Source organism: Trachemys scripta, chromosome 11 (genome assembly GCF_013100865.1).
Source record: "Trachemys scripta elegans isolate TJP31775 chromosome 11, CAS_Tse_1.0, whole genome shotgun sequence".
NCBI classification, from domain to species: domain Eukaryota; kingdom Metazoa; phylum Chordata; order Testudines; family Emydidae; genus Trachemys; species Trachemys scripta.
In genome coordinates this window covers 74,417,844-74,444,363 of record NC_048308.1, presented here as the reverse complement: position 1 = coordinate 74,444,363, position 26,520 = coordinate 74,417,844, and the positions used below count along the sequence as shown (strand labels likewise).

At 42.7% G+C, this 26,520-nt stretch overlaps 1 protein-coding gene across 13 annotated transcripts in view; it reads right to left on the bottom strand.

Moving 5' to 3' along the window:
- Positions 1-26,520, bottom strand: part of ADARB1 (adenosine deaminase RNA specific B1) — a 238,339-nt gene that overhangs the window by 136,783 nt on the left and 75,036 nt on the right. For 7 of the 13 annotated variants that reach the window (XM_034786332.1, XM_034786345.1, XM_034786344.1 and 4 more), the window contains exons 3-4: positions 18,961-18,983; positions 13,115-13,298 (exon numbers count right to left, since the gene is read on the bottom strand). The exons of 3 other annotated variants lie outside the window; for them this stretch is intronic. The gene's annotated coding sequence lies outside the window, so the exon portion shown is untranslated. The remainder of the gene's footprint in view (positions 1-13,114; positions 13,299-18,960; positions 18,984-26,520) is intronic. 3 more of the 13 variants (XM_034786335.1, XM_034786333.1, XM_034786341.1) reach the window with 2 other exon arrangements.

Here is a 26,520-nt window from a genome sequence, read left to right as displayed (position 1 = left end):
ATGAGTCTGAGGTTTTCTATCCTGAGGAGGGGGATCGGTGCCTGCTCTCATCCTCCATAGTGATGCTGCTTGCAACCTCTGTCTGAGTGTGTCATTGTTTCAGCTGATAAATAGGGCTTATGCAATGCAGCCCAGGAGCCTGAAGAGGCACCTCAGCTAACTAAGGTGCTGTCCACATGAGAATGACCTGAAGTTTCTCTGATAGTCTTCCCACATCTGATAAGGCTTGCCTGGATCTTTCACTGAAGAAGAGATTCAGCGTCACCTTCCTGGTCTTACAGATCAAGCAGTGCGCCAGGGCATGGCCCTCACGAAGCCACAGCAGGCACTGGGAATGCCCACTATTGATGGGCATAGCAGCATCACAAGACAGGCAGATCTTCAAGCCCAATGACTTAGGCTTGGTCTACATGAGAGCTTACTTCGGTATAACTTATTCGCACCCCAGAGTGATGTAATTCACGTAAGTTACTCCAAGCTAAGCACCAGTGAGGACAGCACTATGTCAGCGGGAGAGCTTCTCCCACCACCATAGCTACCGCCTTTCGTGGAGGTGGAGTTATTATATTCATGGGAGAGCCCTCTCCCGTCGGCATAGAATGTATTTACTAGATGCGCTACAGCAGTGCAGCTGCATCCCTGTAGTGCTTCTACTGTAGACTTAGGATCAGCCACTTTGGGCTTCTGTTCAGGAGGAGAAGGGGGCAGACCTTTGTGCAGTGTGTTCTATACCAGGGAAACAACTGCATACAGCAGGAAATCCTATCACTATGCTGTTCTAAAAGTTAAGCAACTAAGTTCACTGGCAAATAAAAAAAACTTATCAGTACTGAGTTAAAACTAATAAACTTTCTAAACTGAAGAACAACTAAACTACTTACTCAGAGCAAAACTATAGGATTCAGTCTTGAAGACAAGAGTGGTAAGAAGAAACTGAGTGTTGGTTGCAGTGACACCACCCTTTATGCCCTCTGCTATAGGGAGTGAGACGGCACTCAAGATACAAGTGCATGCCCCACGCACACTGCTATTCAAAATAATCTGATCTCATGTGCATGGAAGTATGCAGACCAGTGGAATCTGTGTGGACAGTCACTCAAAGAATAAAATTTCAGCATGCACTCAAAAGTTCACTGCTCCTGAGGATTTAAGTCAGACTCTTTAGAAAACTTAGTTTCCTCTTTATTACATTTTAATAAAAGGAAAACATGCTTCAAACTGTGAATTAATTACTATCTCAATTACATAACCGTACATTTGGAAATGTTTTAATGATTGAGTGAAGATACAACCAATTATATATATATAGATATCTGATCTTTTTAAAATGTAGATTACTTGTCCATATTTTAATACTTTGAAGCCTGTCATGTAACATAAAATATAGTTAAACAATGGAATTATCTGAGTAACACTTTCATACCACAAAGAAGCCTCAAAATATTCTAGTTCTAATTGTGCTCAGCAACATTACAACATTTAATATGACAACATATTCATTAGAACAAGGAGTTTATAAATTACAGTAGAACCTCATTAATTCACCCTAACCACTAGCAGACCTATTGGAATTAATGAATTTTGTGAAATAACAGCTGAACAAAACAAAAAGAATAATGCACACAAAATGAATTTTGCTTCATTTAGTTTGCTAACTGACTATTAGTTTTAATTTCCTGTAATACTTCTCAGCATGCCAATAAAAAAAGTTAGGCAAGTGGCAAAATCTGACTTCGGCGTTTTATAATAACTTGTTTTATTGTTACCTCATCCCTCTCCCATCCACATTTGTCTATTTTGTCCACCTGTTGTCTCCTGTTTAACATCTGATTTAGAAGCTCCCTGGGATGACGACTGTCTTATTTAGTTATATAGTACCAGGCACAATGGGACGCTGATCTCTTTGAAACACCAATAGTAAGTGCAGTGCTGTATACTTTATTAAAATAATGAAAATCTTTAGGAGACTTTACTACAGCTCACCGCTATTAAAGCTTTTAGAGAAAGATGAGAAACCAGAAACATTTTGTGTGGACTGTTGTGATTACTGGGCCTAAAAATTCACCCCAATTGTAACCCCAATTATAAGCTCAAAGCTGGGAGGGGATGCAAGTGCTTTGGAGGATAGGATTATAATTCAAAATGATCTGGACAAACTGGAGAAATGGTCTGAAATAAATAGGAGGAAATTCAATAAGAAAAAATGCAAAGTACTCCACTTAGGAAGGAACAATCAGTTGGACACATGCAAAATGAGGAATGACTGTTTAGGAAGGAGTACTGCGGAAAGGGATCTGGGGTCATAGTGGACCACAAGCTAAATATGAGTCAGCAGTGTAACACTGTTGCAAAAAGGGCAAACATCATTCTGGGATATTAGCAAGAGTGTTGTAAGCAAGACAAGAAGTTATTTTTCCACTCTACTCCATGCTGACTAAGCCTCAACTGGAGTATTGTGTCCAGTTCTGGGCACCACATTTCAGGAAAGATGTGGACAAATTGGAGAAAGTCCAGAGAAGAGCAACAAAAATGATTAAAGGTCTAGAAAGTATGGCCTATGAGGAACGATAGAAAAAATTGGGTTTGTTTAGTCTGGAAAAGAGAAGACTGAGAGGGGACCTGATAACAGTTTTCAAGAACATAAAAGGTTGTTACGAGGAGGAGGGAGAAAAATTGTTCTTCTTAACCACTGAGGATAGAACAAGAAGCAAGGGGCTTAAATTGCAGCAAGGGAGGTGTAAGTTGGACATTAGGAAAAACTTCCTAACTGTCAGGGTGGTTAAGCACTGGAATAAATTGCCTAGGGAAGTTGTAGAATCTCCATCATTGGAGATTTTTAAGTTCAGGTTAGACAAACACCTATCAGGGATGGTCTAGATAATAGTTAGTCCTGCCATGAGCACAGGGGACTGGACTAGATGACCTCTCACGGTCCCTTCCAGTCCTGTGATTCTATAAGTCAGTGAAAATTCATAAAATGACACAATATATAACTTTTTGTCTGTCTGAAAATTAACTATGGAAAACAGGTCAAGTTGTTTTCAATTATGAATGTTATGAACAAGTATAAGAAAACTAGACAGAGAAAGTGGATTAGTTCAAACAAGAAGGAGCTACTGATATGATTCAAGGACTGTTTAAATCATAGTTGGTAAATTCAGAAGATGTGGAACTGGAAATTAATTAATCAAAATGGGTGTGGTGGATATTAAGACTAATTGGTGGACAAAATAATAAGGGGGATGAACTATGCTGCCCACTTTTCCCCATTTTGGGATTCTTAAAAAGAGACTGAAAAAACCCACTATCATCTCTCATCCCACCTTGTATACTAGCTTGTCTTGTCTCATACTACCTGGCCCCAGGACAGAATAAGCAGACCAGTCAAAGATTTTCTTCCTGAGAGGAAGGCCATTAGGCCTTGTTCTTGTTCAAAGAACTTTGTTCACTGGTAAGTTCTGAAAATCACTACATCATCATGAGATAGAAGGTGGGTGAGGTAATATATTTTATTGGACCAACATCTGTTGGCAAAAGAGACAAGCTTTCAAGCTAAACAAAGCTCCTTCTTTTACCCAATAAAAAGATGTTACCTCATCCACCTTGTCTCTCTAATATCCTGGGACCAACACAGCTACAACACTGCAAACATCATAACATTATGACATCCAGTTCTCAGCCCATCAATGGGGATACCTAATTACTAGTACCACAAAGACATATAAGCGCCTGTTCGGTTACCTTCCTTTTATGTTTGTCCCTCCACCCCCACCTCTTCATTCTTCCTCCCAGCCTATCTTTCTCTCTAGGCTTTCCATCAAATCCTGAAATCAATTGCATTACCTCAGCACAGCACGATGAGATGACCACAGCCCAGCACTATCTAAGAAGAAAAGATGAAACCAGATGACGTCCCTGACTGGAATGGGAACCAGGGTCCAAGCAACAGGTGCTGTGGTTGATCTGCCAGCCAAAGCATCCATTTGTGATTGACCAGCCACTGTTCCAAAAACATCAACAAAAGCTATATTTCCCCCATCTTTTCGATCCTCTCTCCTCCACCATGTGTCTGTGTTTGTTAGAAACAGGAGAAGTGAATGCACTTTACACATCAGGACTAAAAGTAGAATTAATCCTTTCCTTTTCATCAGAGACAGATTGTTCTGAAAATGACACACTGATATTTTGCCTCCAAAAAGGAGAGAGATTTTAAAGGTTATGATCGTTTGTTTTCCATAATCACTCAATTTCCCTGTTTCAATATACATGCTTGTTTCAATTGCTTATTCTTTCTTGTGTTTGAACAATAAAATTTCAACGTTAGAATTAATGCTTTTGGGTGTTTGCCAAGGAACCAAGTGAAACAAAGGTCTACGTAGAAAAAAAAATTCCAAACCTCTGTAACACTTTCATGTTGGACCATGACACATTTTACAACACCCTTTAACTCTTGATCTCTGAAATTAATACAACAGGACTGTAAAGAGCATGGTTTAGGAAAGTAAGTACGACTACAGGTCTAATTTTGCTTTCCGGTTCCCAACAAAGTCAATGGGAGTTTTTCTACTGGCCTCAGTCGAAACAGGATTGGGCCATAAGGGCTAGATTTTCATGACGGCTCAGCATTCAACAGATCCCACTGAGAACAGTAGCTGGTGGGTGCTACAGACATCGAGAAATCTGGATTACAGGTTTCAGAAACAGAAGCCTAAAATAAAGCCATCCACCATCCCAAATCATCTGCCCTTTTGAACAAACCCAGACTTGATCAATTTTCAAACCACTAGCAAATTTGATTCAGATTACATTCTGAAGAACAACGTTTTAATTTATCATGTCTTCTAATCAATCACATTACTTAAAATAATTAACTATTTTGTAACAATCTCCTAAAATATAAAAATGTTTTGGTAGATTAATTTGGCATTTAAAAGACTGAGGAATCTAAATTACTGTTTATTAATTATATAAGAACAAAAATCGTCCACCTTGTGAAATTCACATTTCCACTTCAGTGGTGTCAAAAGTAAACAAATGTTCAAGAACACAATAAAAACATTACCAGCTACTGGCATATGAAGAATTACATATAGAACCAAAGGGCACGTTTAGACAAATCCAAGCCCCACTGAAGTTAATGACAAACATCCATTGAATTCACTGGGACCAAGATTTGGCTCTTTAGAAATCCCTAACATTATTTGAAAAAACACTGTACAATAAATCTAGTCTTGTTAGCAGGTCTCTAAAGGGATTTAGAAATCTCTGGCATTTTTTTTTTTTAAGTGAAGTGTGTGTTGATTTGGTAAAAAGTAAGTATTTTTTGTTGAATTCTTAACTAGTTTATCTTCTATAGCACTTTATTCACTGAAGGTTTAAACTTTTAATTGTTTTATTTCTTCATCCCTATACAGTTATTCACAGAGCTTAAATATTCCTTCCATACAGTTCTAGTGTGGCTAAAACAGATGTATTATTTTACAAGATTCTTGGAGCATGTCACCAGTCTACTTTAATAAACATATTTTTTTCTAAATACATCTAAAAGATAAGACACATGAGAGAAAAAACTAACATAGCTTGATTGGACTTTCCAATACAATGTTCACATTTTATTTTAAGGATCTTAATAAAAAACCATTTCAGGATCAATTTAAATGTATGTGCAATAGGGAATATGCACTTCATGCAATACTACTAAGCCACTACTAACCCAGAGAGCGTTCAGAACCTAAAAAATGAGTAATGCTTACATGCACTAGGATCAAAACTACAAATGATCTATTTTATCAGTCAGTGATTTTTAGTGAAATTTGTCCAGTGACAAAATGCAGAGTCCTACCCAGATTCAAGTTGTCTTGTCAGATCATCATTATCTTCTCTCTATAGGCATGATCCAAAGTCCATTTAAGTTGTCTGGATGCGGCCCTTAGCCTTCTCCTTAATTTTTTTCTCCTACTGCCTGTTCTAAGATATGATCCATAATGTTTGAATACTAAACTTTGAAAGCACTGTGAAGAATGTATTTTCAAAGAAAAGACAAGAGTCAAGAAAAAATGTAAATGTTATTTGCTTAGCAGGGATTTGCAGTAAGGTAAAGGTACCATAAGATATAGTATGGTAACATGCCGGCTCTTGGTATACTCAACTTTGTTAGTGATTTGGGTTGAGTTACTCAGTTTTTATACAAATTCATTACCACTTATGGAATCTAAATGATGAAAAACCTAATTACAGTTTGCAAAGCCATTATTTTTCCCTAGAGATATTGCTTCAGTTAGTAAAGTCTTCTGCTATATTTTTCAAATATAATATGATCACTGTATTAGAATTACTTGATATATTTAATCACAAACACAAAATAGATATGGTAAGTAAATACAGTTACTGTAGTTAATGTCATCTGTATAGGGCTGTATCTACTGCCATATTCTAAAATACAAATAGCAGCATTTGACAAGAATGCTTGTAATTCTAAATACATTACATGCCAGCCATATCGATCAACCAGATACAAAAATGACATCCAGAAGAGTTACAGATATTCACATATACAAATGGAATCAGAAAAATAACATTTACAGCAGCAGAATTACACCTTTCTATAAGATTTATATATTTTTATGAAGTGCCATATGTGAAATGTTCTGTTTTTCAAGATATCTCATTATTCTCCAGAGACAATTCAGTATTTTCCAATTATACAAAGATACAAACAGTACAAAATACTTCAAGAAATTATAACGAGTCTATACCAGGGTTCTCAATAATGTACTTTGTTTTCAAGAGATATGTAACTAGTTGGCAGATTTTAAGGAATAAAAGAATTCCTTCTTTACCTAATCTAAATGTGTTAAACAGCAAAGGTGTAGCTAGAAGAATAGCAATGCAATCTAAATGAGATTTTAATAGTTTGGATACTTTACAGATTTCTTACAAATGTAGCTAAAAGATAAAGGAGACTTTTAGTAGCTCTGATTTATACTTGCTGTTCAAGACAGGCTAATTTTAAAGACAGAAAAAGCTCATTTTGTGAACTGATTAATGAATATCCAGTGACAAGACAGTCAGCTTACAGTCTGAGACATGAAACAATTCATTGGGGATAAAACAAGCAGTAAAATACAAAAAGCTGTGCAACTTTAAGACTTCCACATGTTTGTCTAAAAATAAATATTTTGAATTTTGAAAGCCTGGAAGCCAAGTGAAATATATTGGAAAATTGATTTCCATTTGAAGCTTATTGCTTTTCGTGTTCAATACTCAAACATAATTAAAAAAGTGTTACAGAATTTATTTTTTTAAAGATATGTATGAAAAAATGTTGTATTTTGTATTTACATTTCAGTATAATCTGAAAACATTTCTACAATGCATTTTTCTATTTATAAAAGCTCACCACTATTCTGTTTTGACAGTACAAAAATTAATATACTACCTTTCCTCTCAGAACGTTTCTTACGCCTCCTTTTATAGCGACGCCTCACAATGCTGAAGAAGGTCCCCATGTTCAAAGTCCCAGTTAGCAGAGATGCCATGCAGGCTAAGTGCTACAATCCACAGTCAGCTCAGGTTGCCAGAGTGCTAAATCTCGCTCTGTCTCAATAACTCACTGTATTAATACAGTGATTTATTTCAGTAAGTCATAGAAGCAATGAGAACAGTTAACTCTATGTTTACATGTCAGGACTACAAACTCTCCTTGTCTATTCAAGGTCCATTCATCAAACTGCAGGATTAACTGCACAGTATACTAAACACTGCAGTTCATTCCTACTATCCGCAAGAGGCACATGTGACAATTAACCCTTACGTATTGTTTTGAAAATGAGAGAGCAAGGAGGGACAGGTTTATGAAACTGAACAAGTATTTCCAGAGATGAGGACACCAACAACACACCAACTAGTTAAAGTCTGTCTTTTCCTTTCACCATTATAAAATGGAAATAACCTGTATCGCCGTTAGAGTAAAATTAAGCAAGAAAACCCAAAAGATAAGGTTCCAACAGCAAGGTTAACTCAGACTGTACCCCTTCCTTTATATTTTATAGCAATTATCTGAACAATATATTAAAGGTATAATGTGGCAAGAAAAACAAAAACACTACACAATAGGCATAAGTAACATATTGAAGTTCATGCATTAATCTTCATTTTGACTTTTGTTGACTCATTTTAACTGTTCCAACTTAATGCAGCACTAGTGTAGTTTTAGCTTTCAACTTTATATACCGCACACAGATATGTATATGCTTATATTTTACACAAATAAATATGCATATATTATGTGTATATATGGATAGCTGTAAAAAAAACCAGTTACATACCTTTCGTAACTGTTGTTCTTTGAGATGTGTTGCTCATGTCCGTTCCAAGTAGGTATCTGTGCACCGCGTGCACAGTCGCCAGAAGGTGTTTCCATAGTGGTACCCGTCGGTGGCTGTGGAGCCCCCTGGAGTCGAACCTTCATGGCGGTCTGTATAGAACTCTTTGCTTAGGGGTCGGCCCCAGTTGTTCCTGTCTTTCTTTCTGGTTGGCCCCCTCCACCACCAGAGTACCCAGATGAGGATGGCTAAACAAGTAGCTCCTCGGAGGGCAAAAAATATTTCTTCTCTACCCCTTTCGCCATGGAGGGAAGAGAGGCAGGTGTTTGTCACAACACCTTAGTCGTGTTATGGATAGTCTAAATGAGGGGCAAAGCCACCCTTGAAGGACCTTCAGGGACAGAATATCCACCATAGGGTCAGTCTCCTCTGAGACCTCCTCCACGTGCATGCTCAAGTTTTGAGCCACCCTCCTGAGCAACTCTTGGTGTGCCCTGGTGTCCATGGCAGGCAGTGTGGTGGTGCCCGCCACCGCTTCATCTGGGAAGCATGAGGAAGATGCCCGCGGGGGCACTGAGTCTTCCTGCCCCTCTAGTTTGTGGGGATCCCCTTGCATTGAAACTCCCTGTGTGGTGCAGGGGCTGGCGCTGGTTCCCGGGCCTGCACCCATCTCGGTACCGGCCCCAGTGTCGACCTGCGTGCCCATCTCCTGCCCTTGTGGAGGTTCCCAGGCTACTGGAGTCGATGATGGAGGGACCCATGCCTCTGAAGGCACCAACAAGGATCTGGACCCTGGCCCTTGGACATGGTGGTAGGCCCATGGGGTCCAGAAGAGATACTGAGCCAGCGCCTGCCACTGTGGAGGCCAGGACATCATGGGTAGCAGCTGCTCTTCCTCTTGCCTCAAGCGATACCGGGAACAATGCCGGCTTCACCTAGAGGCGACTATACCTCCAAGTCCGATGAGGACTCCAACCTCGGCAACCAAGATGGTGCAGAACGAGACGGTGCCAGGGAGCGGTATCAAGGTGAGGATGAGTGGTGCCTTATCATCATCAGCTAGAGCCTAGAGGGCACGGTGCCTCTTTGTGGCGCCGGTGCCAGTGATTGCACCTTCCTTGCAACGAGGTCCTTAGCTGCTTCAAAAGTGTCTGGTGTAAAAGGAAGGTCTATGTCCTCCTCCCAACTCTCCCGCACCAGGGAGTCCACTAGAATCGGACACAACAGACCTCCCCCTGAAGCTGGAGTCAACCGTGCCAGCTGAGTCGGAGCCGGAGCAGGGTGTCCCAGCACAGGACACACCCTGCTAGTGCCTCATTGCTCCACTACTATAATGGGAGAGCGACCTCTCTCCATTTTCTTCTTCTTGTGTGGCACCGGTGAAAGGAACAGTGCCAGGCACTTGCACTGGAGGAGGTCTTTGGCGCTGGAGAATGGCGGTGCTGAGAGTCCCTGGAGCCAGAGTCCTTTCTTGGCACCGTGGTTTCTCTTACCAAGGCCGTCATGCTCCGCACCAAAGTACTGGGCTTGGGGTCAGATGCTACCTAGGGATGAAACTAACTAGACTATTTGAACTAACTAACTCTAAAATTTTAACTATTTACAGATAACAATGAGAAAAAAGTCCACTAGGGGATCGCTTGCAGTTAGCAAGAGAGGAGCTACTCCAACGACCATCACTGTCAGTAAGAAAAAACTGAAGAGGCCATGGGTCAGCAGGGACCTATATACACCTCCATGAAGATGCAACTTCATGGGGCTCCACAGCCAACCCGTCGGGTACCATTAGGGGAAAAACCTTCTGGTGACTGTGCACGCGGCGCGCACACACCTACTTGGAATCGACATGAGCAATCACTCGAAGAACATAATATAAACATGAGTATGTATACAGACACTTTGTTTTGCATAGATGGATTAACACTACACACAGATTCTAACTTTTGAGTGTTGGATATTGCAACATTAACATTGTTTATAAAAAGGCTAGAAAATTACATACACTGAAGAAAACAGGGTTTATAGCATGTGAAACTATACTGAACCCCCACGCCTGGTAATTCAACAATGTTTGACAACAGGCTCTATATCCACATCAGACTAAAGGAATAACTGATACCAATTGTAAACAGTTATCCTCTACATAGACCAAACACTACAGGGGAAGATAACATATGCTATCAGAGGGATTACGTAGGACCCCATGTATTCTACCACACAGTGAGACTAAGTTCTGCAGCGGCTGCCCTACATTTTCCTACCTCATTATTCTGTCACTATGACATATGTGTCATTCCCATCCTTCTCCCCAACACACACACACAACTACAGATCAGAGTTTTGTGATAAGGTAAGCTTTGGCCAACTGGTAGCCAACATGTTACCAAAAATGAGCAAAAAAATGAACAGATGACTTAAGTAATTGAAAAACTGTATTTTGATAGCATGTATTTTGATAGGCATGCCCTTTCAAATTATGTTTTCTTTATACTGTGCATTCTCTCACTGCATCTTCAAATTTTCCTAAAACTCTGATAAAAATTATTCGGGCTCAAGTTGAGTAGGTCAACAATCAAGCAATTTTCCCCTCTAAGGTTGCAATCTTGTTCTCCAGAATCTCAGATTTATTATTATTATTATTTTTAATCATAAAGGCTCTAACCCTTATGGTTCAGAAGGAAACTTTCAAACTAAATAAATGTAACTAACATAGTGAAGTCTACCTGGGTCTGCAGAAAGCCGAAAACCAGTACTAAGAGAAGTGTGAACTTTCCCATTTCTCTCAATGGAGCATTAACTTGCATGCCCAGTGATGACTATTTACATATGAGCACTTCACTATTTCACTGCTGATCAAAGACTGTAAGAAATGAGAGGAACAATCTATTGTAAGAGTTCTCATTTTGGTGCAACACACGGATGATGCATGGGAGGGAACCACCATACTTCCTCACCACTACTCCCAGCTGAATCCTAGAACCAAAAGGCCAGAGGAGCCCAGAAGGGCATCTGAGTCCCATCAAGGAGAAGTCAACATCACAGAACCCAGAAAGACATCCAAGACACCCTCCTACACTGACCACATCCATTCTGGTAGAAAGTCAGTAGTCTGAGTAGGTATCAATGGTTTGCTGTCAAACTGCAAGAGCGTAGCTACTGTCGTCCTGCAGAGGTCAGTCCTGGGTCCAGTACTAGTCAATATTTTCATTAATGACTTGGATAATGGATCAGAGAGTATGCTTATAAAATGTGCAGATGACACCAAGCTGGGAGGGGATGTAAGCATTTTGAAGGACAAGATTAGAATTCAAAATGACCTTGACAAATAAGAGAATTAGTCTCAAATCAACACGATGAAATTCAATAGCAATAAGTCCAACGTACTACACTAAGAAAGGAAAAAGTCAAATGCACAGCTACAAAATGGGGACTAACTGCTAGGTGCTGCTGAAAAGGATCTGAGGGTTATAGTGCATCACAAATTGAATATGAGCCAAAAATGTGCTGCAGTTGTGAAAAGGCTAATATTCTGAGGTGTATTAACAGGATTGTTGTATGTAAGACACGAGAGGTCCTGCTCTACTTGGCAATGGTGAGGCCTCAGCTGGAGTACTGTGTCCAATTCTGGATGCCACACTTTAGGAAACATGAGGACAAGCTGAAGAAAGTCCAGAGGAGACCAACTCTGAAAAATGATAAGAGATTTAGGAAACCTGACTTATGAGAAAAGGTTTAAAAAAATTGAGCATGTTAAGTCTTGAGAAAAGAAGACAGAGGAGGGACTTGATAAGTCTTCGGCTATGTTGAAAACCATTATAAAAAGGATGGTGTTCAATTGTTCTCCATGTCCATTAAAGATAGACAAGAAGTAATATGGTTAATCAGCAGCAAGATTTGGGTTAGATATTAGGCAAAAGCTTCCCAACTATAAGGGTAGTTAAGCACAGGAATAGGTTTCCAAGGGAGGTTGTGGAATTCCCATCATCGGAGGCTTTTAAGAACAGGTTAGACAAACACTTGTCAGGGATGGTCTAGGTTTACTAGGTCCTGACTCAGTGCAGGGGGCTAGACTTGATGACTTCTTGAGGCCCCTCCCAGCCGTACATTTCTATGAGTGTAGAGCAGCAGAGGCCTGGTCTTCTCTGGTGGTAAGAGTTGGGACAGGTAGTTTTTTTTCTGCTGCTCCCCCCTCTGCTAAATGCTGCGTGCAGGCTCAGGCAGACATCATGCGTTGGTTACATTCAGTTTACATTCTCAAGTTTTTTCCTTCACAATCATGAGGACTAGAAACACTCCCATGTCCCTTATTTAAAAAAGAAAAAGGGAAAGCTCAGATTCTGCCATCACACGACTGCCAACTGAGGTTCTAGTCATGTGTCTTTTGTGTTTATTATTTAATCCAGCTCTGCTCATGGGTGAACCAGACTGAAGCAGTCTACATGACCACATTTTCCACCTCTGTAGAGTCCACCATAAATTGTGTTTTGAGAGAATGGAGTCTGGTTTCCTGCCAGAGCTTAGGACTATCAATATACTTTCCCACCTTCCCCACCCAAATAAAGCCCTGAACTTAAGGCACTACTTTTATTGGTAAATTATTCCAGGCTAAATTTGAATGATCAGAGTTCACAATAAGTGACACATGGTGGGAGGGGAGAAGAAAGTAGGGAGATGTATTACTCAGACCAGGAAAAATATTTTTACCTTCTTACAACTCAAAAGGGTTAACTTAATTTTCTCATACAATGAACAGCAAGAATCAATTTAAAAGTATGTCAGTAGTCGCTTACCTGTAGAGCAAGGAAGATAGCTAATGTCTGTATGGACCTGTGGAGGATTAAACCATTCAGAAATGTGGAAGAGGAAAAACTATTCGTGAGAATGGGAATTCCCACTTCGATTCACAGAAGATGGATACTATTTGTTAACAGTGGTTGGGAGACCCTCTTCTAAATTGATCACAGCAGTGGGAATCTGGAAAAGAAAAGAAGAAGTTACTCACCTTGTGCAATAACAATGGTTCTTCGAGATGTGTGTCCACTGTAGGTATATCTGCGCCCCTGCTCCTCTAATCAGATATTTTAGGTAGCAGTGTCTGTTCGGCCCATGCATGTGCCCTTGTGGTTTCCCTCGAGGCGATCTAGCGCTGCGTGGGTGAACCTCAGTTCCTTCTCTACTGCAGAGACCTTTATCAACTCCGAAGTAGAGGGGAGGAGGGAAGGTTGTGGAGCACCCATAGGGACACATCTCGTAGAACAATTGTTACTGCATAAGCGAGTAACTTCTTCTTCAAGTAGTGTTTCTATGGTTGCTTCACTGTAGGTGACTTCACAGCAGCATCCCCTATGGAGGACTGTGGCTTCAGAGAGGGGTCTATTATTGAAGACAGTACTATGAGGTCGAAGATGGCGTTTGAGGCTGAGTCTCCAGTGATCGCATGGGCAGAGGCCCAGGTCGCTGCTCTACAAATTTCCGAGATGAGAACATTTCTAAGGTAGAAACTGATCTCGTGGAGTGCGTGCAAGCTCCCAACAGGAGCATCAGGTTGCACGCCTGGTAACAGTGATTAATGCAACCGGAGACCCATTTGGAGAGTCTTTGAGCTAATATTGCAGAACCTTTGTATCTTTCCGCGAATGAAAGGAAGAGTTTAGGAGACTTCCTAAAGTTCTTAGTCTTGTCCAAATAAAATGGTAGGGCTTTTCTTACATATGGCATATATGGAATTGCCTCCCTGTTGTTACAATGATATTTTTGGAAAAAATGGGAAGATAGATTAGTTGATTCATATGAAAGGTGGGGAGGCTACTTTACGGAGAAACTTGGGATGCAGCCTCAATGTGACTTTGTCTTTAAAAAAGACCATGAAGGGCAGGTATGCCTCAGGGACACAATTTCTCCTATCCTTCAACCTCAGGTAATGGCAACTAGAAATGCTTTACTGGGCTCTGAGCTTGCAAGCTTGTCCCCTTCCCAGCCAGGGTGGGAGGGAGAGGGGAAAACAGTGTTCACCACCTCCTTCCTGTAAGTGGCTGTCCCGCGCCGTGGGGAGTAGGGGGTGAGGATGGGGACAGGCAGCCCAGATGTGCCTACCTTTAAGGTACAATACAGGCACAGTAGAGTATTTGCTGGTTTGTTTTGTTGGTGGTGGGTTTTTTTGTCTCTGCTGCTGCCTGATAGCTTACTTCCAGTTCCCCATGGTGTCCGGTTGACCGGTAATAGAATCATAGAATATTAGGGTTGGAAGAGACCTCAGGAGGTCATCTAGTCCAACCCCCTGCTCAAAGCAGGACCAACACCAACTAAATCATCCCAGCCAGGGCTTTGTCAAGCTAGGCCTTAAAAACCTCTAAGGATGGAGATTCCACCACCTCCCTAGGTAACCCATTCACTACCCTCCTAGTGAAATAGTTTTTCCTAATATCCAACCTAGACCTGCCCCACTGCAACTTGAGACCATTGCTCCTTGTTCTGTCATCTGCCACCACTGAGAACAGCCTAGCTCCATCCTCTTTGGAACCCCTCCCGCTTCAGGTACTTGAAGGCTGCTATCAAATCCCGCCTCACACTTCTCTTCTGCAGACTAAATAAGTCCAATTCCCTCAGCCTCTCCTCGTAAGTCATGTGCCCCACCCCCTTAATCATTTTTGTTGCCCTCCGCTGGACTCTCTCCAATTTGTCCACCTCCTTTCATTAGTGGGGGGACCAAAACTGGACGCAATACGCCAGATGTGGCTTCACAAGTGCCGAACAGAGGGGAATAATCACTTCCTTCGATCTGCTGGCAACGCTCCTACTAATGCAGCCCAATATGCCATTAGCCTTCTTGGCAACAAGGGCACACTGCTGACTCGTATCCAGCTTCTCATCCACTGTAATCCCCAGGTCCTTTTCTGCACAACTGCTGCTTAGCCAGTTGGTCCTCAATCTGTAGCGGTGCATGGGATTCTTCCGTCCTAAGTGCAGGATTCTGCGCTTGTCCTTGTTGAACCTCATCAGATTTCTTTACGGTCAGTCCGTAACTCTGGTGTTTGTATCTTTGAGGTTCTACTGCATAAGTATTCTTATGACACAGAAAAAGGAAGAGAACTACCTACTCCATTCAAGGCCAAAGGCAGTCGAGAAGGGACTGAGGGCAATTCACCTGCACAGCACTAGATAGCCTCGAGGCAAACCATGAGGGAGGGCGCATGCGCAAGCCAAACGGACGCTGCTACCTAAAATCTCCAGTTAAAGGAGCAGGGGCACAGATGCACCTACAGTGGAGCATCCATACAGACACTACATGAAGAACAAGAACTTAGCAGAAAGAGGACCCAGCCCTTCTGTCCACATGAGAAACCAGTACCATTTTATTTGGGAGAGATGAGTGCCCCCTTTCTTCTCAGCTCCTGCATTTTCTTTTCCCTTCTCCACTCTGCTCTCAGCGATATGAACTGCAGACTAAGTCTCTGAGAGCTCAAGAGCAGGTCAAGCGGGCTCCACCCCAGCCTCAGACCTCCCTCCCTCCTGAAGGCTCAGCCCTACCTTGGAGAGACAACTAAGTCCCATCCACAGCTTTCAGGCTTGTCTCTGCACATATGACAGTGAAACACCAGCAGAAAGTTTGAATTTCTCTAAAATCTCTGAAAAGGGGATTTTACAGTTCTACATAGAAAAAGGGCAGCTTCACATGAAAGATGAGAGGCCCATAAAAATAATATAGCCTTATACATCGCCACTAATAATAGAGACTCTGGAAATGGAACTTAAATTTGACAAATCTGTTGTTTCATGAACCAAAATATAATCTTACTCCCCCACAACTGTATTCACTCTGCAACACTACACGGAATAAACAGCCAGGATTTATTTTAGTCAGTAAATATTAAACTGATTATTTTATTTGTAGTTGCAGTCACACGCAGAAGCCCCATTGTGTAAATTACTGTAAAAACACAGAGTAATAGGCAGTTGTGCCCTAAACATCTTCTCAGGCAGTTTGAGCCAAACCCACAGAGGACTTCAAATATTACAACAGAGATACTAAATATTACTGTATTCAATGAGGAGCTAGTGCAAAGAGGGAGATACGTTGCAATGGTCTGCTGCATTCTGTCCCAGCTGGCAAGTTTTCAGGGCTGTTGGCTTCATTTTTAAGTAGGAGTTACAAAACCATAATCTTTAGTAACATTTACCAGATTGGGTATCTTATTAACCTTTCCTTTGGTTAGTAAATACGCATATTGTACAGTCTTGAAAGAACTACTCTAAGTTTGCATATTTATTGTTTGACTTGCCCCTAAATTCACAAAGTTAGATTACACAATGCTCCAACCAAGATCAGACCAGAACAAGGCAAATCTCTAGTGCTCAATTTGAATGCACCTTGCAAACAGTAAAGCCTCTAGCACATCTCTCTGCTTCTCAGCTACAGACTTGAAGCCCACACAATCGGAGCATTCAGCTAGGAAACTGGAGTATGCCCTTACTCCACACAATGGCAGCAAGGATGGAGTTCTGTTACACAACATTCACAACCCTCCCATCTTGTAAGCATTAGCCATGACAAATCATCAGAAAAAGGCCAAACAGCTAAGGCAGTCACACCCCAGGACTAAAGTTTTGATCTGCTAAGGAACCATAATAGTCCAGATAATAAACACAAACCAATTAACCCTTACTCAATCAGAAAAAAAGTAAGACACCTAACTAGGGAAAAACCAAACTGATTAAGAAACAGGCAATAAAACTGTCAAGACACATAGTTAACTGTGGTAAGGCAGCCCTCTGCCTCTTCTTGCTGTGCTTCTCAGAAAAGGGTCTCCCATCTCTTGGGGACCTTCCCATGGACCCTAATAATGCCACCACTGATTTTTGCTTACTTTCTTCCTCGTGTAGCCAATTCAGAGCCCACCAACAAGGTTACTCCCATACAACCCCTTTTGCCTTTATTTCTAAGCAAATGTACTGAACCCAAACAACTGCCTCTTCTGCCCTTAGACAAACTGCCACCACACAGCGGCCTCCTTCTCTATTCTGTAGAAATGTGGCCTTGAACCCTCAACTTCCTGGTGCAAGAGGTGGTTTCTTGAATTCTCAATAGTGTTTCTCCTGGGTTCTCATCCCTTAAGTTTCCATCCTATCCTTTAGCCCAGTGATCCCAATAAGCCCTCTGCCCTCCAGATCAGACATCTTGGTGCTTCTCAAATCAACCTGCCTATTCCTTCTCAAAAATGGGACTAGGTGTTTTCCTCATGGTATGTCCACATCCAAAACTGGACAGGTGAGTTATATCCTATCCTATACCTGCACTGCCCAGCCAAGTTGATCCTAAGGAAGAAATTCTGTATCGAAACTTCCAGATCCATCTTCCAGTACTTTCAGCAGGACATCTTTCCTGAAGAATGCTTATCCTCATCGCAATACTTGTATTTTACACTGGGAGGTTCTCATTTTCATTTTGACACACACATCCCACCCCACCCCTTGACCTGTCTTCAGCCCCTCAAACTTTTACCTGAAATTGGGAGCCAAAATTGGGTTACTGTTCCCCAGCCATCCTCTTCTGAAGCTGGTTCTTGGACATCACAGAACTAGCAAAATATAAAACCTTGATTTCTGCCAAGATCCCTACTCCTTTCTCCCAGGATCCAGGGCCAAATACCCCCATAAATCTGCTCAACCTAACAGGCTGGAAATTGAGTAAAGTTGCATCATAGAAGAAAATCTTCTCCTATGAGGTTGAATCTCAATTAGCAGAGAGTGGCATACAGATAACAGAGTTTGCTCTCATTTGCTTTATAGTAGCACCATCTAGCTGCTTTTCACAAGGCGCTGAAAGACACATGGTAAGAGACAGTCCCTACTCCGATGAGTTCACAGTCTAACACACAAAACACAGGAAGTAATATCCCCATATTATAGATGGAAACTGAGAGACACAGTAAACGACTTGCCCAAGGTCACACAGAGAGTCTAAACACAGATTCAGAAATTAGTCCAAGTCTTGTAGGTCCCATTCCAATGCCTTAACCTTATACTTAGTGAGGCCAGTTTTTCTCCCCCTCAACAGAAGATTTCATTAAACGGGGATAGTGACCATAAAGGAACTGATACAGGAAAATATTTTGTAAATCACCCTTTGCCCAAAATTGAATGATTTATATTTAATAGCTGCTCTCTTCTAGAGAGCTCTTCTAGCACAAGAATAATTTTTTTCACTCAAGTTGTCAATTACTCAATTTCAACATTATACTTCTCTCACTCATATCACTTACAAGACAGTCTTACATCCAGATCAGTAGCTACTACTGAGGGCATGTACTGTATTAGTAAAAAGAAAACTTTGAATATGTTACTATTGTTACCCATTGTTGAAAAAAGTTCATATATATATATTATATATAAAAAGATTCTTCTGCCCTGTGTCTTCAGGTGCAACTGCAATTGTTCTCCTCAGTAACAGATTGTTTGTAAAACTTGTACTGCTTGAATAAAAAAATAAAACTGAAAACTACACTAAAAATCCTCTTTATGAAAAGCAGTAATAAGTTTAGAAAAAAGGAATACTGTACCTATATTTAATACTAATCTTATGGTAAAGTACTAGAATACTCACTTTTGCCATCTGTAAAATAGGGATAATATTACTGACCTCTTTGTAAAGCGCTTTGAGATCTATGAAAGAAAAGCAAAAAAGAAAAGGAGATGTTATTCAAGCAAAATCACAGCGGGGCATGGATCAGCATCTCCGCATCAGTACCCAGCCAGTGCCGGGAAAGCTAATGATCCAACCAGCGGACCAAATTCGGTGATGAATCCTGATCATGGGCACCTGAGGCATGTTGCACATATGCTAAGAAGCAACAGCATATGTGCAATATATGTAATATATTACAATCCTTGGTTCTAAATTGGTTTTCATTTTACTGTCAGTATCAAGATGTATTGGGTTAGATTCTTACATCATTTGCAGTAACACTGAAGTTAGTCTGGATTTACACGAGTGTAACTAAGATCAGAATATGGCTCACTGTATTTTCTTCCCTAACCCATAAATGTATATGTTGGGCCGGAGTCTCAATAGGTGTAAATCGACATCACTCCATTGGCTTCCCCAACTGACAACCTGGTCCTTTATTGACCTGCATTATTTGAGGAGGAAGAACACACAGTAAATCTTCCCAATATAAATGCCATATTTTTTTTCCTTTATTGAAAGTCTGAGTAATTTAAAAATCTATCAGCATGGCAAAGCAAACAGTACCCTAATTATGTTAAATTTGTCTGCCATGAACAGCAGATTACATCTAATGGTTCATCAGCTCTCTTGTTGTGTGTTAATTTATTTCAGAACCATTTCTCAAAAGAGTTCCCATAATTTAGGTTATTTCCTAAATGTGTATCTTTACTACCACCTGTCTCCGGGGTACATTTACATTGCCTCATTTTGGCTTAGGAGAAGGTGAGGAAAAAAACCACTCACCTTCTCGTAACTGTTGTTCTTCGAGATGTGTTGCCTATGTCCATTCCAATTAGGTGTGTGCACACTGCATGCACAGTCATCGAAAGGTTTTTCCCCTAGCAGCACCCATCGGGTTGGCTGTGGACTCATAGACTCAAAGACTCATAGACTTTAAGGTCAGAAGGGACCATTATGATCATCTGGTCTGACCCCCTGCATGCTGCAGGCCACAAAACCGTCCCTACCCCTATGAGTCTATGAGCCCCTGAGCAGCCAGTCGCCGAGATATGGAAATACCTGCACCTGCGATGCATTTGCTAAACACTTGAGGGGCCGCTGACAGACCAAAAGAGAGGACCGTAAATTGGTACTGGTTGTGGTTGACCACAAACCTGAGAAAACATCTGTGGGCTGGAATTAGAGATGTGGAAGTACGCATTCTTGAGGTCGAGGTCAGGGATCAGTCCCCAGATCCAGAGGCAGAATGATTGCATTTAGAGAGACCATGCGGAACCTCAACTTCTTTATGAATCTGTTGAGACCTCGCAGACAGAGGATGACTCTGAGACGCCCTTTGGCTTTGGGGATTAGTGGAGGGGAACTGAGAGGAAAGAGGTGGGCAGGAGTGGAGGGGGGACAGGAAGAGGTGGGGTGGGGCCTTGGGGGAAGGGGTGGAGTGGGGGCAGAGCCCGTGGCAAAGCCAGGGGTTTAAACACCCCCTGGCACTTTGGAAAGTCGGCGCCTGTGCTTGATGCACTCTACTATCGATCGGGGGTAGCCTGGAGGATGAAGACCCCACTACTGCTTCGTCCAATGAGGACAACAACAAAGCTAGAGGCAGTACCAGGTCCTCTTGGCCCTCCGCTCCCTGGACTCATCTTGCTTGGTGCTGTGCTTCTTGGTGCTGACTATGGCCTCGGTGCCGGTCGTGGACCCAGGACCTGAACATGGCTCCATGCCATTCACCAAAGCAGTTTCAGAGCCCCAAGGAGTGGGATGGTTCCTGGCTGGCAGGGGCACATGTCCTTCCGATACCTCAAACTGGGAAACCCTGGAGTGCGTGCCCTGGACCTGATGGTAGGCTCATGGGGATCCAGAATGGCCATTGCACGGGCCCCTGCCACTGCACCTGCCACGGCACCCTCCTTGCATCCTGCCTGTGTCTGCGCCGGTCTGATCAGTGCTGGCTGCGCTGCAAATAGTAGGACTCCATCTCTGAGTCCGATGACTGGGACATAGAGCATGAAGACCACGGTGGTGCCGAGCGAGACAGTGCTGGAGAACACTGCCACGGGGAAAGGTGCTGCTAGGGCAGTGTCGGGGAATGATGCCGCAGGGACGGTGCCGCGGGGATGGGGAGCGGCATCTCATAACTGCAGGCTTTCCTCTGGACGGTGCTGCGCATTGCAGCGCCAGAGGTTTATCCCTGCTGACGGGACTGTGGAGCCATCATGGCAATCAAGTCCCTGGCCGCTTCAAACGTATCCGGGGTGGAAGGCAGTTCCAGCGTTTCCACCTGGCACTCTCTAGCAGGGGAGTCCAATGGCACTGGACTCGACAGACCCCCTGGTGGGTCCAAAGTCGATGGAGCCGATTCCTACAAGACCGGCGCCGTGTGCCCGTGCATGGGCCGCACCCCTGTGGCGCTGTCCAACCCAGCCGCTCTAGATGTGGGAAAAACACCCTCTGTCCGCCTTCTTGTGCCACTTATGCAGCGGCAGATAATGTGAGCAATGCCATGCTGTCTACGCATGCTTCAGCAGTGGGGAGTGTCGGTGCTGAGGATCTCTATGGCCAGAGTCCTTCCTCAGCCCTGTTTCTCGAACGGAGGCCGGAGTGCTCTGCACAGAGGTGCTCAGTGCCAGCTCCTGCCAGCCCGGAGCCATCTGGGGACGGAGGGCTGCTTCCATCAGGATCTGCTTCAGCCTGAAGTCCCAGTTTTTTTGGTCTGTGGGTGGAACCCTTTACAGATCTTGCACCGATCTGTTTGATGCACCTCCCCCAGACACTTGAGGCAAGAGTCGTGGGGATCGCCCATTAGCATGGGCTTGTGGCAGGTTCCGCAGGCTTTAAATCCTTGGAATCAGGCATGCTCCAAACCCCATGAGGGGAGACAAATTGGGGTGGAGGAAGACCCCCCACTCCTAGCTAACTAACTAAGTAACTTACACTAACTAAACTATTTACAGAAAGCTCAATTACAATCACTAGGGGAAGCACTTGCTAAGGCAAGCGACCACAGTTCCAATGACCATCACTGGCAGTGAGAAGGAACTGAAGAGGCGGTGGGTTGGTAGGGCCCTATATTCACCGCCATGAAAGCATCACTCTAGGGGGCTCCACAGCCGACCTGACGAGGGCGCTGGGGTAAAACCTTCCAATGACTGTGCACACGGTGTGCACACACCAAATTGGAATCGACATGAGCAAGCACTCGAAGAAGAACAGGCCCTATGTACAGTTCACAAGATCAAGAGATTTGTAATAAGATACATAAGATTTACTGCTTCAGATGTCACTTTATACTAAGATTAACTTAACTTCCGTTTAAACATTAAGTACATAACATAAATTAAACTATTTGTTTTGCTTAACAGTATACATCAAGTTTCTAAATTCCAATGAAAGTACTTGTACAACATTTTCTTATCTCCAGTTTCCAGTTAGACAAAAATGTTTTATTTTTGCTTATGCCATTACATAAGGTAAATTAAGTTTTTATCTCAGTTACCATTATAAACCTCTTTGTTCACACTTTCTCAAATATTCAAATAAATTCTTTTGGGGCTGAAATTTGGTAGGGTGCCTCTGGGGCCAAAGCAGAATGTGTAAAACTTCCATGATATCAAATAGAATAGGAGGTGCTAGAGCTACGGTTCCACAATATTTCCGCAGGTATTGTTTGAAAAATATGAATTTGTTTTACTAAACTTAACACAGTATTTGAAGTACAGACTTGAAACACAGATAAGTGGAGAACCCTGACCCCACAGTAGTGCCATGCATTGATTTTAGGCGCAACCCTAGAATGGGGGGGAATAGTTGGGGAGCAGGTTGGAATGACAGCTATGCTTCACAGCCGGAGTATTGCCTGGCTCGTGAGAGGTCCTCAAGCTTCTTAGAGACCACTAGCTAAGCATGTCACCTAAAGAGAATGACAAATGCCTCAGGACAGAAGGATTTAAACACTCAGCCAGCTCTTTGTCTTATAGCATTAATGAGGTTTATATAGTCCTTTATCATCCAGTTTACTTCTCTCTTCCCTGGATTGGCAATTACACACATCATAAACAAGGCATGTGGGTTAGTATGCAGAAGAGCAGAGAATGACAAAACACACAGATAATCAGGATGGGGTCAAATACTGATATTGATAAAGGCTGACTACACAATCCTCTTACGTGCATGTCAAATAATCCCTCCTATTAGACCTCTCTCCTCTTCTCTATCAGTTTTCCCAGATCTCTTCCCATCCTCTCTCATTACTTCCCCTTATCTATTTGTGTTACAGTAGCAGCTCAAGGTCCCAACTGAGACAAGACAAAGCCTGGGAGGAGAAAAGAACCACAGAGTGGTAAAGTAACTTGTGTAAGTTCACACAGCACGTCAGTGACCGAGCTAGAAGTAGAATCCAGGTCCCCCAAATCCCAGTCCAGTGTCCAGTCCACTAGACCACCCTCACTTTTTCCCTAGTTCACCACCCAGATTTCATTGCCCCACCCCCCCTCCCGCCCGTACAGAGCTGACAACACATGAAAGTTTGCCAGAACAGTTATCTTAATAAGGGACTGACTTGGGTCCCTTGACAATTGACTGTTCTATGTGCATTCTGGCAGTTTCTGAATTACTTTCTTCTTAGGTGAGAAAAACAACCCAGAGCTCACCTTGCTGACTATTGTTTTTCAGGTAGAGTTTAGGTCCTTTTACTTATAAAACCTTAAATGGCTTGGAATCTGCCTAACACAGACTGCCTCTCTCCACTGCTGCAACACTGTGGCAGTTAGCTTTAGTACAGGTGTTCAATCTCCTACAGTGTAGGAGAGAGGTGCTGGCAGGCCATTCTCTTTGGGACCTGAACACTGAAATTCATTCCACATTCTCCTTTGTCCAAAACAGTCCAAATCCACTGACCTCAGGGAAACAGTCTGTGACAGATTGTGGGTTATGTCTGTCACAAACTGTTTGGTGAATGCCATTTTCAATTACACCCTTAACCTAAGATGGAGGTTACAGTGCAAGGTGAAGACATCCAGGTGGTGTTGAAAGCCAGTCAAATTTTGACAGGGTCTATTCTGGATGTTGTGTGCTCAGGGTAGGGGATGGGACACCTTGAAGAGTACAACAATGACATAGCCATCAAGGACCATCAACAATGAATGACTATTTTCTACTGGAACACTCAGTGTTCTCCTAGCAGTGCCATTGCCTTCGAATGGCTCAACGACCATTGCAATTCCTTGGGACAATGGACTCTACACAGAAGCTGATGGGGGCGCACATGGAGCTGGAGCACATCTCAACCCTAGCCAAAGCGCATGAACAGAAATTAGACAGGCTATTTTGAAAGGAAAGTGCCATTTCATCAGCATGTGGAAGCAGACCAGGCTGGAGAGAAGAGAAGCCAAGAGTGACTCTGCCTTGCCTAAAGACATTGACCAGAGGGAGGCAGGAAGGATGATAAGAGTGTAAACCGCAACCAGAGGAAAGACTGACCTCCACATCCGGGCCTGGTTCCCCAAAATTAGCAAAATCTGTAGTGGCAGAAGCCGAAGCTGGAGCAGAAAAAGCTGCAGTTTGAGAAAGAAAAGTTGCACCTGAGAAACAGGTTAGCAGACCAGGAGCAGGAGAGAGAGTGGAGCAGGAGAAGCAGTGAAAGCATGAGGAGTGCCAGCATGAACTGAACTTGGAGCCAAAGAAGCCAGAGATTGGGTGGCCCAATAACTGGGGATGGAACACAGAATGCCAACTCCACAGGGAGCACAGGTGCTAAATTGATGTCCCATTTTAAGGAAGGAGGGTATTAAAGCCCATCACATCACCTTTGATAAGAGGTGGCTTTGAGAAGGCTTTTCATTTGAATCAGATTTTCTTTGCAGATTGGCTCCCTCTTCTAATCCCATTACTGGTAGGAAAAACCACAGGGGCCTATAACCAAATGGAAGGTACAGACTATGGGAATTATGAGCAATATGCTGTTCTCAGTGGTGGCAGATGACAGAACAAGAAGCAATGGTTTCAAGCTGCAGTGGGGGAGGTCTAGGTTGAATATTAGGAAACACTATTTCACTAGGAGGGTGGTGAAGCACTAGAATGGGTTACCTAGGGAGGTGGTGGAATCTCCATCCTTAGAGGTTTTTAAGGCCTGGCTTGACAACACCTTGCCTGGGATGATTTAGTTGGTGTTGATCCTGCTTTGAGCAAGGGACTGGACTAGATGACCTCCTGAGGTTTCTTCCAACCCTAATCTATGATTCTAATATAGATTTTATTCATAGATTTTAAGGCCAAAATGGGCCACTGCAGTCATCTAGTCTAACTTCCTGCATAACATAGGCTGTAGGACATCCCTGAATTAATTCCTGTTTGAACTGGAGAATCTCTTTTAGAAAAAAAATCCAATATTGATTTTGAAACTGCAAGTGATGGAGATTCCACCACAACCCTTGGTAATTCATTCCAGTGGTTAATTCCCCTCACTGTTAAAAATTTGCACGTTATTTCCAGTCTGAATTTGCCCTGTTTCTACTTCCCACCATTGGATCTTGTTATACCTTTGTCCACTAGACCAGTGGCTTTCAACCTGTGGTCCACGGACCCTTGAGGGCCTGCAGATTATGTGTCAGGGGCCCGCGGAAGGTTGTTGTTACCATAGAACAGTGGTTTTCAACCTGTGGGCCGTGGAACCCTGGGATCCGCAGACAATGCCTAAGATTTTCAAAGGGGTTCGCACCTTCATTCAAAATGTTTTAGGGGTCCACAAATGAAGAAAAGTTGAAAACCACTGTGCTAGACTGAAGACAGTCATCACATTTCTGGTACTCGCGTAGATACATCTAGACTATGATCAAGTCACCCCTTAATCTTCTCTTTGACAAGATAAGTAAATCGAGCTCCTGGAACCTCTCACTATAGGATTTTTTTCTTTCCTTTGATCTTTCTTGTGGCTATTCTCTGGACCTTTGCCAATATTTGAACATCCTTTTTGAATTGAGAACACCAGAACTGAACACAGTATTCCAGTAGTGGTCAGACCAGTACAAAACAGAGATAATAAATCCTCCCTACTCCTATTCAATATTCCTTGAAAATGGAGTTCATCTGCAGAGGAAACCTGATTCAAGTCACAAGCCTTCTCAAATGCAGTGAGAGATCAATGTCTATCTCCCCCTCCACCCCACATATACAACCAAAGTGACTGCATTGCACCTTAAGCAGACATGCCCTTGTCTGGCTTGCTAGGGGAAGGGATATACTGCTTTAGGGTGGGGAATGGAATAGAGAGGCGTGGACACTGCTGCAGAAGCAGAGAGGATCATCATGGTGATGCTGTCTCATCCCCCAGGGACTGGAAGGGAAGGGAGCTGATAAAGGACAAGGCCGTTAGGAGAAGCCCCCTTTTCCCCAAATCAAGCAGAGCAGCACCCACCCTTGGAGATAGCAAAATACCAGATTTGGTCAGGCCCCACTGTGGGCATTCTACAAGCTGCTCCTTTCTCACGGAGGCTGGGAAGGAATTTTTCCCTCACCACC